Genomic DNA, 14,618 nt, shown 5'->3' on the forward strand with positions numbered 1-14,618 from the left:
TTGTGATGGGTAAAGTAAGCGATGGGAGCATCACAGATTTCACTGTGAGTTGTACAGATTAAAGGAAGGTGATTGGGTTGGAATGTAGTTGCAGGAGGGAAGGGCTCTTTCACATAGGACAAAGACACAGCAGAACTTTGAATGTCTGGTGGGTAGGAAAAGGGGCAAGGACGGCCCTTTCCCAGCACCCCAGAGAGCATATCTATAGTTATTGCAGATAATTGCTTTAGTCTGGCAAGATTCCGTCTGTAGGCCAGAGGTCTTCCAACTTGGCCCTTTTTTTGACTTGTGGACTTCAACTCCCAGAATTCCTCAGCCAGCTTGCCTGGCTGAGGAATTCTGGGAGTTGAAGTCCACGAGTCATAAAAGGGCCACGTTTGAGGACCCCTGCTGTTGGCGAAACAGCAACAAACGGACTACTCAGACGGAACTCCAGGTGTCGTTTTCGGTTCTTTGGGTACGACGGTTGCTAAGTAACTTGCTAAGAGCCCACGACCCGTAGCTCCTTTTCCTCTGACATCTTGTCCCTTTCTTTGAAAGCCGCTGCTGGATTTCATTCGTTTCCCTTCTCAAATTGATACGTCCTCCCACTTCACGGAAAGTGACCCAGGACAGCATGCACAAAATCCAATAAAGCGAGAAATGTAAAAGAGCCGTTACTTAAAGCCATTGCAAATAGTGATTAAAAACAACAACATTCGGGTCTGAAAGCAGATCTGAACGAGGAAAGAATCGTAACAGATCGAGAGATGTGCGTAATTATGGGGCCACCTGCCCGAGTCTACATTTCCATTCTCATTTAAGAATCCTGTCCAGGCAGAGTTGGCTTGCTGTGTGTGTGGTTCAGTGGCGCGTCCTTGAATCGGCTCCCTCACCTGAGCAATTAGCCTTGGAATATTTAAAAGCAGGTGACGTCTCTCGACCTTCTGCTACCCCGCCTGGCATCTTCACCTGAAATGACTTTTATCAGCGTAGGCAGTTATTGAGTCCGACAGCTTTTATGGCAAGAGTGCTCGTTTACTTATTAAAAGCATAATGAGTCTCGCCTCTGGGCCGGCTCATGCACAAAAACAAGGCCATAATCTGGAAGTTTTAGGCCGGTCTTCTGCAGCCAATTCTTTGCCCCTCTTTTGCCCCCATTAGGGCTGATGGGTTAGCCAGCCTTGCCTTGCCAAGGCTGTGGAATCAGAACTAAGAAAGAGGCAGGGCCCGGTGGCGTCACACCCAAGGAGGGTGTGTATACAGATAACCCTCAACTTACGACCACAACTGAGTCCAAGATTTCTATTGCTAAGCAAGAGAAGTCGTTCAGTTTTACCACTTTTATTGCCACAGTTGTTAAGTGAATCACTGTAGATGTTAAGCTAGTAACACGGTCGTTAAATGAATCAGGCTCCCCCCCAATTGACTTTGCTGGTCAGAAGGTCGCAAAAAGGTGATCCCCATGTCCCTGGGACACTGCAGCCGTCGTAAATATGAGTCAGTTGCCCAGCCTCTGAATTTTGATCACATGACTTTGGGGATGCTGCCATTGTTGTTAATGTGAAAAATGGTCATAAGTCACTTTTTTTTCAATGATGATGTAAGTTTGAATGGTCACTAAACGAACTGTTGTAAGTCGAGGATTACCTGTACGGTACATAGCGAATGGATGTACTAGTTGGGTTTGATCCAGAGCAAGATCCGTTTATGTTTTCATTCTTCCAGGGAGTTTGCCGGGTGTTTCGTGCTAACATCCCTCCTAAAGTTGTTGCAGAAAAATGGAAAAGGTTAGTTTTGTCCGGGGACTTTTATTTTATTTTATCTATTAAATTTGTTTGCCGCTCATCTCACCACGAAGTGACTCTGGGTGGCTTGAGAGAAGCACGATTAGCACATTATTAATAAGATTAAGGATCTACAAAGGGGAATGAACCATGCTTGGAAAAATTGGTTTGCAATGTTTTGTCTCCAAACTACGACGTGCGTATATGCGGGAAATAAGAAATGAGGCAAACATCTTTTTCTCCAAATAAAAACTGAAACGTTCCAGACATAAATAATTGGGAGGTGGCAGAGGAGGAGAATTTAAGAACAATCCAGGGAGTCCTCAATTTATGACCAAAATTGAAACTTCCATCACTAAGCGATGTGGTCATTAAGTGAGTCGTGCTCAATTTTACTACATTTTTGCCATAGTCGTTAAGCGAATCGACATGGCTGTTAAGAGAATCACCGGATTATTAAGTGAATGTAGATTTCCCCCATTGATTTTTCTTCTGGAAGCTGGTTGTGAAGATCACAAAGGGAGATCAGTTGATTCCGAGTTGGTTCAACTATTGTAAATACAGGTCAATTTTGATCGGGAGAAGGGCGGTATAAAAATTTAATAAAACTTAAACTTAAAACTTAATGATAGGGACAATTTTGATCACTTAATGATAGGGACACTGAGGGCCATAAGTGTGAGGGCTGGGCCTAAGTCACTTTTTTCAGCACTGTCGTAACTTTGAACGGTTGTTAAACAGATAGCCATAAGTTGAGTACTCCTTGTACATGGGTAGCGTTAACTTTACTTACACCAAACAAGAAGAGAAGCAGAAGAATAGGAGGCTGCCAAGAAGATGCGCTTTTGTGATACACAAGATTTCCAGGGCCCCCAATAATGGGAAACCAAGTCTTGTGAAGGGTGTTCCCTTACATGACAATCTGCTTGCTAAATTTTGTTTGTTCGTTCGTTTGTTTTTAAATTCTGAAGCAAAACTTGTGCATTTTGGTTTCCAGTTATGTTAGTCAATATAACTCCCCCTTTTTGCAAACATGCTGAAATTTGCTGAAAACATTTTTGTTTTAAAGAAACAAAACAATAATCCTGGGGATGCTGGGATAAATATTTTTCCAGGTTGAGGTTTATTTATTTTTTCTGCCTCTTTCATTAGAGAATGAGTCTTGGTCATTTGATTTCTTCTTTTTGATTGATTGATGTTCCTCTGATTTCTCTCACCCTGGACAGAGTTTGATAGGCATTAAGTTTTAATGACTGGAAATTGTAACATTTTGATCCATTTTATCCTCCTGATGGTGTTGCTGTAAATTTCCATTAGTTTGTGGCATGCTTCTTAGCTGAATTAAGACCCTGTATTTGGGATCAGTGGGGAAATGTTTACAAAAGGAATGTTTTGGTAATTGAGAGCTGTTATTGGCACATTAATTTACATGCAGGGAATGCAATATTAGGAAACGTGTTTGACGTAAGTGTAACTGCATTTCCCCATAGTTTGGAACTGCGGCTTATAAATAAACTTGAGGGTTTAGGGATTGTAGAGAAGGCAATCCAGAAGACATGGATCTTATAATTATCTCAGGCTGCTTTTGTTTATTTTAAATGAGGGCTGGGCAACTTCATTGTGTCCAGGACCCCTGTGTTACTTCCAAACTATCAACCTTTAGCAGATGAATGGCCTCGGTTAGATCCCGGAGCCTCCATTTTGCTTCTAGGCATTCTCCCAAATGGGCTCCATCACCCGTTATGTAGCAGTAAACTATTGTAAGACTCTTCTGCAGATGTTCTTGTCCTTCCGGTTTTGCCTGCTCAGATGTGCTTTGCAAACAAAGGAAAATGGAAGTGGATCTTGGCTAAAAACACAGAGATATGGAAGTGATTGAGACACGCCTTCCTTCTCCTCCTTCAGGTTAAGCAGGGTGTGCAAACTCTGCATTTTGTTTTACTCTTTGATCCCACGGAGCAGAACCTTGGAGTAAAGCAACCCTAATTTTCCCCACACCGGATTCCTTTCTGATGACTGTTTGTCATGTCGTTACAGGTGCACCGATTCACAGGAAAATTATAAGCACCATCATGCTTTTCCAGGATTTTCCTGCAGGCTGGCGCCCTGCAGCTCAGGAATGCTAATTAAAGCCTTTGCCCTACCTTTTATTGTTGGGGGGTGGTGGAAACAACACACTTAAGAGAATCGGCATCCAGAATTTCCGAGAGATTGATTGCTGGGAAAGTCTTTGGTTGAGGCTGGCCCGTCTCTTCGGCGCTTGGTGTAATGTAGGTAGTCTGGCAACCAACTTGTTGTGTTTTGGCAAAAGTGGTTGAAGGGGAGCCTGGGGCAGTTTTGGTCCTGAGGCTTTTGGCAGTTAGGATCAGCAATCTTTTTAATAGTAAATCAAACACTGGCAGAGATCAGTTCTTGAAGTTACGAGAACTGAAGGATTCAGGGCAGTAGCAGCTGCAGGCTTTTTTTTTCATGATCCAACTGAGGTCGTTCCCATCCTTAGAAATAGAGAGACATTGGGGAAGACATTGATCCTTCTTCAGTCAAATTTTCTGCACCAGCACAGTGCTGTGATTCTTAAGTTGTGTGACAGCCTTATAGTCCTGGCAGTTCATCCTCCAGTTCCAAAGGTGGTGTGGACAAAGTTTGAAGAAATTCATTTTACAGGCAGTCCTCGACTTACAACAGTTCATCCAGTGACCGTTCGAAGTTACGACGGCGGTGGAAGAAAAGTGACGTATGATCATTTTTCACACTAATGGCCATGGCAGCATCCCCAGGGTCATGGGATTTAACCTTTGGATGCTTGGGAAATGGTACATATTTATGAGAGCTGCAGTGTCCCGGGATCACGGGATCCCCTTTTGCAACCTTTTGACAAGCCCAGTCAATGGAGAAGCCAGATTCACTTAACAACCGTGTTCCTTAACAACTGCAGTGACTCAGTTAGCGTGGCCAGGAAAGTCATAAAATGGGGGCAAAACTCACTTAACAAATTACTCACTTAGCAACATAAATTTGGGGGTCAATTGTGGTCATAGGTTGAGGACTACCTGGATTTGATTCATATCTTTCCTTCTAGAAGTAACATTAACTGTTCTCTTCCTTTCTGTCTGTCTCCTTAACGACCCTCTTCCTAGCTTCACAGAACACATCAATCTCTCAACCCAGGCTTAACCAGTCACAGCAGGATACAATACAGCAGGGCTTTTCAACCAGTGGTACGGGTACCAGCTGTGGTACATTGGCACCTGGCAGGTGGTACGCGGCCATCCTAGAAAAATGGTAGCGGGGGAGGGGAATGAGCTGAACTGGTGGCAGCACCACACAAGCCTGAGCGAGAGACGGCTGGAGCTGCAGGGCTGTCAGGGCTCAGCGGAAGCGCCAGGATCAGCGCCAGGCTCCAGCTGGAGCTGAGTGCTGATCCTGGCACTTCTGAGCCCAGAAGAAGCGCCGATCAGCTGGAATGTTGCTGCATCTCCAGGGTCTTGTGATTTACATTTAGGTGCTTGGCAACTGATTCATATTTATGACGGTCACAGTGTCCCAAGGTCATGTGAAGAGACCAAAACCTGCTGCAACCACCCAGCAGACAGTGGGGGGGGGGAATACCCCACCCCCGCTGCCAATCCTCAACAGAAATGCTCACAACAATGAAAACCTCGGACAGGAGGAAGAGCGCCGCCAGGCGGGCAGGCAGGTGTCTTGCTTGGCTGTGGTTTGGGGGGCACTTTTTTCAGTGCTGTTGTAACTTCGAACAGTCCTTTTTTTTTCTTTTTTCTTTTGGTCATCAAGTTTTTGACCCCTTGCTAGGCGACTGGTGGTACTCGGATGTTGCCATATCCTGAAAATGGTACAATGGGTGAAAAGGTTGAAAAGCCCTGCAATACAGAACAGAATACTGAATAACAGAGTTGGAAGGGCCTTCTAGCCAAAGCAGGGGACCCAATACCATTCTGGGCAAATGGCTAATCCAGTCCCTTCTTTAAAAAAATTCCAGTGTTGGAGCCCCCACAAGTTTTGAAGGCAAAGCCGTTCCACTGGTTAATTGTTTTCACTGTCAGGAAATTATTCCTTAGTTCTAGGTTGAATCTTTCTTTAGTAAGTTGCCATCTGTTGTTACTTTTTGCCTTGCCCTCAAGTGCTTTGGGGAATAGGTTGACTTCCTCTTCTTTGTGGCAGCCTCTGAAATATTGTAAGACTGCTATCATGCAATGCCCAATTTCTCTTTGTTAAACTGGATATACCCGGTTCCCTCAATCCTTCATCATTCTAACCTCTCATCTTTGTTGTTCCTCTCTGCACTCTTTCTAGGGTTTTAACCTCCAGACCCCTAATCACACTTGTTGCTCTTCTCAGCATATGTATGTTAGAACAGTGCTGGAAATCCCATGAGATCCTAGGGATCTAATCTCTATCTAGCTCTCGGCAAAACTAATCTGAAAACCAGCCTTTCCCAGCTGGGCAGCCTTCAGATAGGTGGACTTCAGGCTTTCAGCAATGTCCATCCTGGCTGAGGCATTCTTGAAATCCACGCTTCTGAAGAGCACCAATTGGAAGACCTCCAAGGTCCCTTCCATCATCATCATCATCATCATCATCATCATCAGTAGTAGTAATAGTAGTAGTAGTAGTGTTCCAATATCTCAGGGGCTGCCACAAAGAAGAGGGAGTCAAGCTATTCTCCATAGCACCTGAAAGCAGGACAAGAAGCAACCGATGGAAACTAATCAAGGAGAGAAGCAACCTAGAACTAAGGAGAAACTTCCTGACAGTTAGAACAATTAACCAGTGGAACAACCTGCCTCCAGAAATTGTGGCTGCCTCATTGCTGGAAGTTTTTAAGAAAAGATTGGACAGCCATTTGTCTGAAATGGTATAGGGTCTTCTTCTTGAGCAGGGGGCAGGACTAGAAGACCTCCAAGGTCCCTCCCATATTTCTTTTCTATTCTATTCTATTCTATTCTATTCTATTCTATTCTATTCTATTCTATTCTATTCTATTCTATTCTATTCTATTCTATTCTATTCTATTCTATTCTATTCTATTCTATTCTATTCTATTCTATTCTATTCTATTCTATTCTATTCTATTCTATTCTATTCCATTCCATTCCATTCCATTCCATTCCACTCCACTCCACTCCACTCCACTCCACTCCACTCCACTCCACTCCACTCCACTCCATATTTTCTATTCTATTCTATTCTATTCTATTCTATTCTATTCTATTCTATTCTATTCTATTCTATTCTATTCTATTCTATTCTATTCTATTCTATTCTATTCTATTCTATTCTATTCTATTCTATTCTATTCTATTCTATTCTATTCTATTCTATTCTATTTTAATTATTTTTATTTACCTTGTAAGTCCTACTTATAAAAGACTTTTCTCCCAGATTTCTTCATTTTTACTGTTCTGTCAAGCTTCCCTGTCCTCGGATCACCTCTCCAATCTTTATTTTTGCCCCTTGGTTAGATGCTTGTTCCTGCTTGGAAGCAACCCAGTAAATTCAAAGTTCAGGTTGTTTCACTCTACCTTGCCGACCTCTGATCCTTCCCGCCCCCACATCTCTACACAAACAACACACACAAACATGTACGTTGTATTTGTTATGTATTCACTTGGCAAAAACGTGGATAAGGATGTGTGTTTTTCCCGCGCCTTCTCCATTCGTTTAGCTGAGGCCTTCCACTTCTGTTCTTAGGAAAATCAGCAAAGTGTAATTGAAGTCTTGGCTGGCTTATTTGCACAGAGATAGTTTTGAAGAGAGAATTGCCACAGGAAAAAACAAATTATTCACTGTATCCTTCCATTCCTGCCGTTACTCAGATGCCCGGGTCTACGCTAGCTCATGTTGTCATAAATTTTGTGAGCCTCTGAGTTGCTGTAAGTCATTTGATGCTTTTCCTTCTGCTTAGAGGACCTTTTGACATACGATGCCACCATGTAGGTAGTCCTCAGCTTACGACCATAATTGACCCCAGAATTACAATCCCATGTCATTGCAGCCGTTAAGGAGGACACCGGGTAACCAGACTCCATTTTATGACTTTTTTTTGCAGCAATCATTAAGTGAGCGCTGCAGTTGTTACAGTGAATCAATTTTACCCAGTGGGTGTTTTCCTACCCCCAGAAACTGGAATTAAATGTCAGAAATTAAATGTCAAAAGAAATGTTGAAAATCCAGAGTCATGTAACTACATACAGGATGCCCCAGAGCCCAAAATGCAACCGTGACTGCAGGGTGTCATAACTTTGAATTGGGTCATAAATAGCTTCTGATGGGCCTGTTGTAACTTCAACCAGTCACTAAGTGATCGGTCGTAAGTCGAGGACTACCTGACTTTTACTTTAATTCACCCAGTGCATTCAGCCATAACCTAGTTTCATATATTGTAGATTAGATAACCTTTATTGTCATTTTTTTCCTGCAGGCGCAACGACACACATTAAAAATGAAATTTAGTTGATTGCTCTCAAAGTGTACACATACATAACACACATTTAAACATATGTATAGACCAGGGGTAGGCAACCTCGGCTCTTTTATGACTCGTGGACTTCAACTCCCAGAATTCCTGAGCCAGCATAGCTGGCTCAGGAATTCTGGGAGTTGAAGTCCACGAGTCATAAAAGAGCCGAGGTTGCCGACCCCTGGTATAGACCTACACCCTTACATATAAGTAATATATAAATATTAATCACAAATATTAATCCCACTGAAAGTTTCAAACTTTTTTTTTTTAATCAAAGGTTTCTATTAGCCCTGAATGATAAGTGGTCATAAGGCTAATGAAATAAAGCCTTTTGAAGTACGTTTGTTAAGTGTGAATCAAGTCGCTAATTTTCAACAGAATGTATTGGGCAGAAAGGTTTGTGCATTGGACAGATAGTAGAAAAACAAAACAAAAGAAAAATTCTTTTCCAATTAACCAGTTTTATTGAAAAGCAGAAATTTCTACAAGCTTCATGGGATCAAAATTTGGGTGCTTGGCAATTAGCATGTATGTATGTATGTTCCGTGCGCCTTTGGCGTCTAGTCACGCCGGCCACATGACCACGGAAACGTCCTCGGACAAGCGCTGGCTCTTCGGCTTTGAAACGGAGATGAGCACCGGCCCCTAGAGTCGGAAACGACTAGCACGCATGTGCGGGGGAAGCTTTACCTTTTATGTATGTATGTATGACAGTTGCAATATCTTGGGCTCATGTGATGGCCATTGGCAATCTTCCAAATCCATCTACAGGTAGTCCTCAACTTACAACAGTAAGGATGCTGCAGCAGTGGTAAGTGCAAAGATCAGTCGTAAGTCATTTCTTTGAGTGCCGTTGCAACTTTGGTCGCTAAATGAATGGCTGTTGAGGACAACCTGTAATGAAATTACGAGTTGGGTAGGCGAAATAGGTGGATCACATAATTAAATCCCCAAAGCTCACCTTACGATCTGCTGCAAGGCTCTCTTCCAAACATTTTTCATATACTACAGGTGGCCCTCGACTTACGATCTCACCTGTTTGCTTAGGTGAGACCTTTGTGAAGTGAGTTTTCCCCCATCTTGTTTAACCACGGTTGTTAAGTGAATCACTGCAGTTAGTTAGTAAGTTAGTAACACCGTTGTTTAGGAGAACCTGGCTTCCCCCCCCCCCCCCCCGTTGACTTTGCTTTGTCCGAAGGTCACAAAAAGGGATCCCATGAGCCCCGGGATACTGCAACCGTCATAAGTATGAGTCAGTTGGGAAGCATCTGAATTTGGATTGCGTGACCCTGGGGATGCTGCAGTTGTTGTAAACGTGAAAAAATGGTCGCTTTTTTCAATGACAATGTAACTTTGAACAAACTGTTGTAAATCAAGGACTACCTATATGCAAACGAGAGAGAGAGGAGTTTCTTTTCCTTTTTTTTCTTATCACAACTGTACTCCAGCTGTAGGATGGATTCCTTTTCATAGCTAACATGAGTTTGCCACCAAAGTTGTTAAGTGTCGGCTAGCAACCTTTCTGCTCTTTAGATGAAAGCCTTGTTTAAACATCATTTAATCTTTAATCATAAATCGCCCCGCTCTGGGTGCATTGGGTGCACTGGAGTGATACCAGGATACCAGGATCAGCAGATCTACCTGCTTTGTATTCTACACACATATACGGACTTGGCTGGCTCTGTTATGTAAACAGCCCTTGAAATTTAAAAGTTAGCATTCTCAGCATAGTGCGCAAATTCCTCAGCAGGTACACATGGTTGCACACAACACACAAACTCTTCCCAGTTGTCTTGCTTGGTTTTGTTTTTCCTCTCCATCTCAGCGATAGCTAGAATCAAAGCGGCAGGAGGCCTGGTGGCACCTTTTCCAGCTCACCAATTTTATTTATACTGCACCAGCTTTTGTGACCTCACTTCGTTGGATGTATAGAGTGTCTACAGCCAGGGGTAGGCCACCTTGGCTCTTTTAGGACTTGTGGACTTCAACTCCCAGAATTCCTGAGCCAGCCATGCTGAGGGGAAAGGGAGAGGTTTCCATGCTGAGCCATGCTGGCTTAGGAATTCTGGGGGTTGAAGTCCACGAGTCATAAAAGAGCCAAGGTTGCCTACCCCTGGTCTAGAGCAGTGTTTCTCAACCTTGGCAACTGTAAGGTCTCTGGACTTAAAATTCCCAGAATCCCTCAAACAGCATGCTGGGAATTGAAGTCCACACATCTTCAAGGTGTCGCGGTTGAGAAACACTGGTTTAGACTGATATATATTTCAGTAAACACGGTCTTTAAATTCAAATGTATCTTACATCACCAGGAGCCATGGTGGCACAGAGGTTAGAATGCAGCATTGCAGGCTAACTCTGCCCACTGCCAGGAGTTCGACCCTGACTCGAGGTTGACTCAGGCCTCCATCCTTCTGAGGTCGGTCAAATGAGGACCCAGAGTGTTGAGGACAATAGGCTGGCATTTGTAAACCGCTCAGAGAGTGCTGTAAAGCACTATGGAGTGGTATATAAGTCTAAAAGCTATTGCTATTACTATTAATCTCATCACTTTATGCATTCAGTGAAGTGAGCTGCAGCTCCCAAAGTCTTTTAATAAAATTGTTTGGCTGGAAAAGGTGCTACCAAACTTCTGATTTTTGACAGCATAAACTAACCGGCTCTGCTTATAAGGTAGTTCTCGACTTAGAACTATAACTGGTACCAGAATTTCCATCGCTAAGCAAGGTGGTTACTAAGTGAGTCGCACCCAACCTATTTTTACCACTGTCGTTAAGCAAATCTTTGCCATTGTTCAACAAATCAGGTTGTTAAGCAGATGTGGCTTCCCCCCATTCACTTTGCTTGTCAGAAACTGGCTGGAAACAAAACATAAACTTAGTTACCAAAAGAAAGATATAAAATGAATTCCTTAGAGTGAAGGTGTAGAAGATTGTTACTGACTTGGTTTACATGGGGCCCTCTTTATTTATTTATTTTTTAAATTAGAGCTTATTTCTCAGCTTTCCTCTAAAACAGGGGTGTCCAACTTTGGCCAATTAAAATTTGTGGACTTCAGTTCCCAGAGTTTCCCTGTCAGTAAGGCTTGTGGACTTCAACTCCCAGAATCTCCCAGCCAGTAAGACTTGTGTTCTTCATCTCCCAGAATCCTCCAGCCAGTAAGACATGGACTTCAACTCCCAGAATTCTCCTGCAAGTCTGACTTGTGGACTATTACTCCCAGAGTTCCCGTGCCTATAAGACTTGCGGACTTCAGTTTCCAGCATCTCCTAGCCCAGGGGTGTCAAACTCAATTTCATTGAGGGCCGCATCAGCATTGCGGTTGCCCTCAGGGGGCCGGGTGGGTATGGCCAGGGTGGGCGTGGCCTACTGGGTGGGCATGGCTAGAGTGCGTATGGCCTACTGGGTGGGCATGGCCAGCTCTACATCGTTCGCATCAAGGGTGCCTATGGGGACCCGGGCAGGAGTGGGACAGATCTGAGGGTCTCTGGCAGAAGGAGGGTCTCTGGGCTGGGGCCAAGGCAGTGGGGGCCGTTCCCTCACTGTTTCCAGGATGGCTTCGCGGGCTGCATGAAACCACTTTGCGGGCCAGATTTGGCCCCCGGGCCTTGTGTTTGACATGTCTGTCCTAGCCAGTAACACTTGTGCACTTCAACTCCCAGACTGGCTGAGCAATTCTGGTAGTTGAAGTCCACAGGTCTTAAAAGTTGCCAAGGTTGGACACCCCTGCTCTAAAACAACATCTTTTAAAGATGAAGAATGCTAATTCTCATTAGCGAGGGTGATGATTTCTTAAAATAAGCTGATCTTATGGTAGAAGTTGTGATTTGTGTTCGTCAGCTTTACAATCTCTTCTTCTTCTCTTTCCCCAGACACCTAAGAAGATCGAACTGGTGAGGCTATCTTTTGGATAGGATTCTTAGAATATATTCAATTTTTTGAACTAGAAAAACAAACAAACAAACCTTTGAGTGGATGTTTGTGTCAGCCTTTTCAAAGTGATCATAAGAGGCGTGTGGATGGAATGGACCAGCAACTATAACATCTTTGGAGAAAAACAAGAAGCAGAAGAAAGAAAAGGATTCGATTCTGAAGCCAAGGAAAATGGAAATAAGCCAGAGAGTGATTGGCATAAAAAGAAGAAACAAAATGGAGCACCTGCGAATTGTGATGCAAATGTTTTGGACCAGAGCAGAAAATAGGAACACAAGGTAACTAATTCAAGTTCTTCTTTGTTGATCACCCACCCTTGTTTTATCACCTCATTAGCTTTACCCTGAGGGAGATTCAGATGTATTGCTACATCTGTTCCTCTAAGGAGTTAAAAGCAGCAAGTATGTACATCTCAGAATAACTTTGGAAGGTAGATTAGCATGATAATGTGACTGGACCAGTTTTCTGCTCTGACGGAATTCACACATTTCCGGTAAACCTGCATTAAGGAGAAAAAGCTGCTTTTGTAAAGTGTGCAGTGCCAAAACCAATGTCATCCGGCTAAGCTAAGGCAATTGTGGGTTTGCCCAAAATGCAAAGGTAAGGGCTGGGTTCCCACAATATATAGGTAAAGGTAGAGGTTCCCCCGCACATGCGTGCTAGTCGTTTCCGACTCTAGGGGCCGGTGCTCATCTCCATTTCAAAGCCGAAGAGCCAGCGCTTGTCTGAGGACGTCTCCGTGGTCATGTGGCCGGCATGACTAGACGCCAAAGGCGCACGGAACGCTGTTACCTTCCCACCATAGTGGTCCCTATTTTTCTACTTGCATTTTTACGTGCTTTCGAACTGCTAGGTTGGCAGAAGCTGGGACGAGTAACAGGCACTCTGCTATGTGGCACTCAGGATTCGACCCGCCAAACTGCCGACCTTCTGATTGACAAGCTCAGCGTCCTAACCCACTGAGCCACCGCGTCCCACAATATATGGTGAAATGCAAATTAGTCAACTCCATTGTAGCCCAGTCTAACCTGTGGTTCCCTAGCTGTAGGAATCCAGCTTCACCAAAGATGAGAAGTAAGACATTTTCAAAGGGAAAAAACCCCCAAGAAAGTCCAGTTGCCTTTTGAAAAAAAAAAACACTTTTGGGACAACCATGATCTAGGATGATTAAGAATCTCTATTGACATGAACCCTAGTGCAGTTTTCATCCTTCCCAGTCATGCTGCAATTGCAAAAAGCCAACACAGTCCTAGGCTCCATTAAGAGAGGGATAGAAGCAAGGTCAGAGGAACGTGGTGGCTTAGTGGGTTGGACGCTGAGCTTGTCGATCAGATGGTCGGCAGTTTTGGCGGGTCGAACCCCAAGTGCTGCGTAACAGATTGAGCGCCTGTTACTCGTCCCAGCTTCTGCCAACCTAGCAGTTCGAAAGCACGTAAAAATGCAAGTAGAATAATAGGGACCACTACGGTGGGAAGGTAACAGCGTTCCGTGCACCTTTGGCGTCTAGGCATGCCGGCCACATGACCACGGAGATGTCCTCGGACAAGCGCTGGCTCTTCGGCTTTGAAACAGAGATGAGCACCGGCCCCTAGAGTTGGAAACGACTAGCACGCATGTGCGGGGGAACCTTTACCTTTACCTTTTAGAAGCAAGGTCATGTATTAATACCACTTTATAATGCCTTGGTAAGACCACACTTGGAATATTGCATCCAGTTTTGGTTGCCACACTATAAAAAAGAGTGCAGAGAAGAACAAAGATGATTAGGGGACTGGAGGCCAAAACGTCTGAAGAGTGTTTGCAGGAATGGGGTATGTCTACTTAATGAAAAGAAGGACTAGGGATAATGTGGTAGCAGTCTTCCAAAACTGCAGAATTGTCCAAAACAAGAGGGGGTCAACCTATTCTCCAAAACACCTGAAGGCGGGACAAGAAGCAATGGATAGAAACTAATCAAGGAGAGAAACAACTTAAAACTAAGGAGAAATTTTGTAATGATGAGAACAATTAACCTGTGGAATGACTTGCTTCCAGGAGTTGTGAGTGCTCCAACACTGGAGATTTTTAAGAAGACATTGGACGACCATTTGTCTGAAATGATATAGGGCAGGGGTCTTCAAACTTGGTGCTCTTATGACATGTGGACTTTTCTCCCAGAATTCCTCAGCCAGGCATGCTAGCTGAGGAATTCTGGGAGTTGAAGTCCACAAGTCATAAAAGGGCCGGGTTTGAAGGCCCCTGATATAGGGTTTCCTGCTTGAGCAGGGGGTGGGACTAGAAGACCTCCAAGGTCCCTTCCAACTCTGTTATTCCAGCAGAGACACGCCTACTGATTACATCCAGAATCTCCCTTGGCTCTCAGATATCTTTCAGTTATGGAAGGCTTTTCCAAATGTGTCACAGATCAAGCTGAAGTAAAATGGACTTAAAGGCCTTGGAAA

General features: G+C 43.9%; 1 long non-coding RNA gene across 2 annotated transcripts in view; it reads left to right on the forward strand.

Annotated features, from left to right (window-relative positions):
• LOC308665362 overlaps window positions 1-14,618 on the forward strand; it is a 165,739-nt gene that overhangs the window by 126,042 nt on the left and 25,079 nt on the right. For both annotated transcript variants that reach the window (XR_014025889.1, XR_014025890.1), the window contains exon 3: window positions 12,117-12,455. This is a non-coding gene — a long non-coding RNA (uncharacterized lncRNA). The remainder of the gene's footprint in view (window positions 1-12,116; window positions 12,456-14,618) is intronic.

The sequence above is a fragment of the Vipera berus genome (genome assembly GCF_964194415.1).
Source record: "Vipera berus genome assembly, chromosome: 3".
In the NCBI taxonomy this organism is placed as follows: domain Eukaryota; kingdom Metazoa; phylum Chordata; class Lepidosauria; order Squamata; family Viperidae; genus Vipera; species Vipera berus.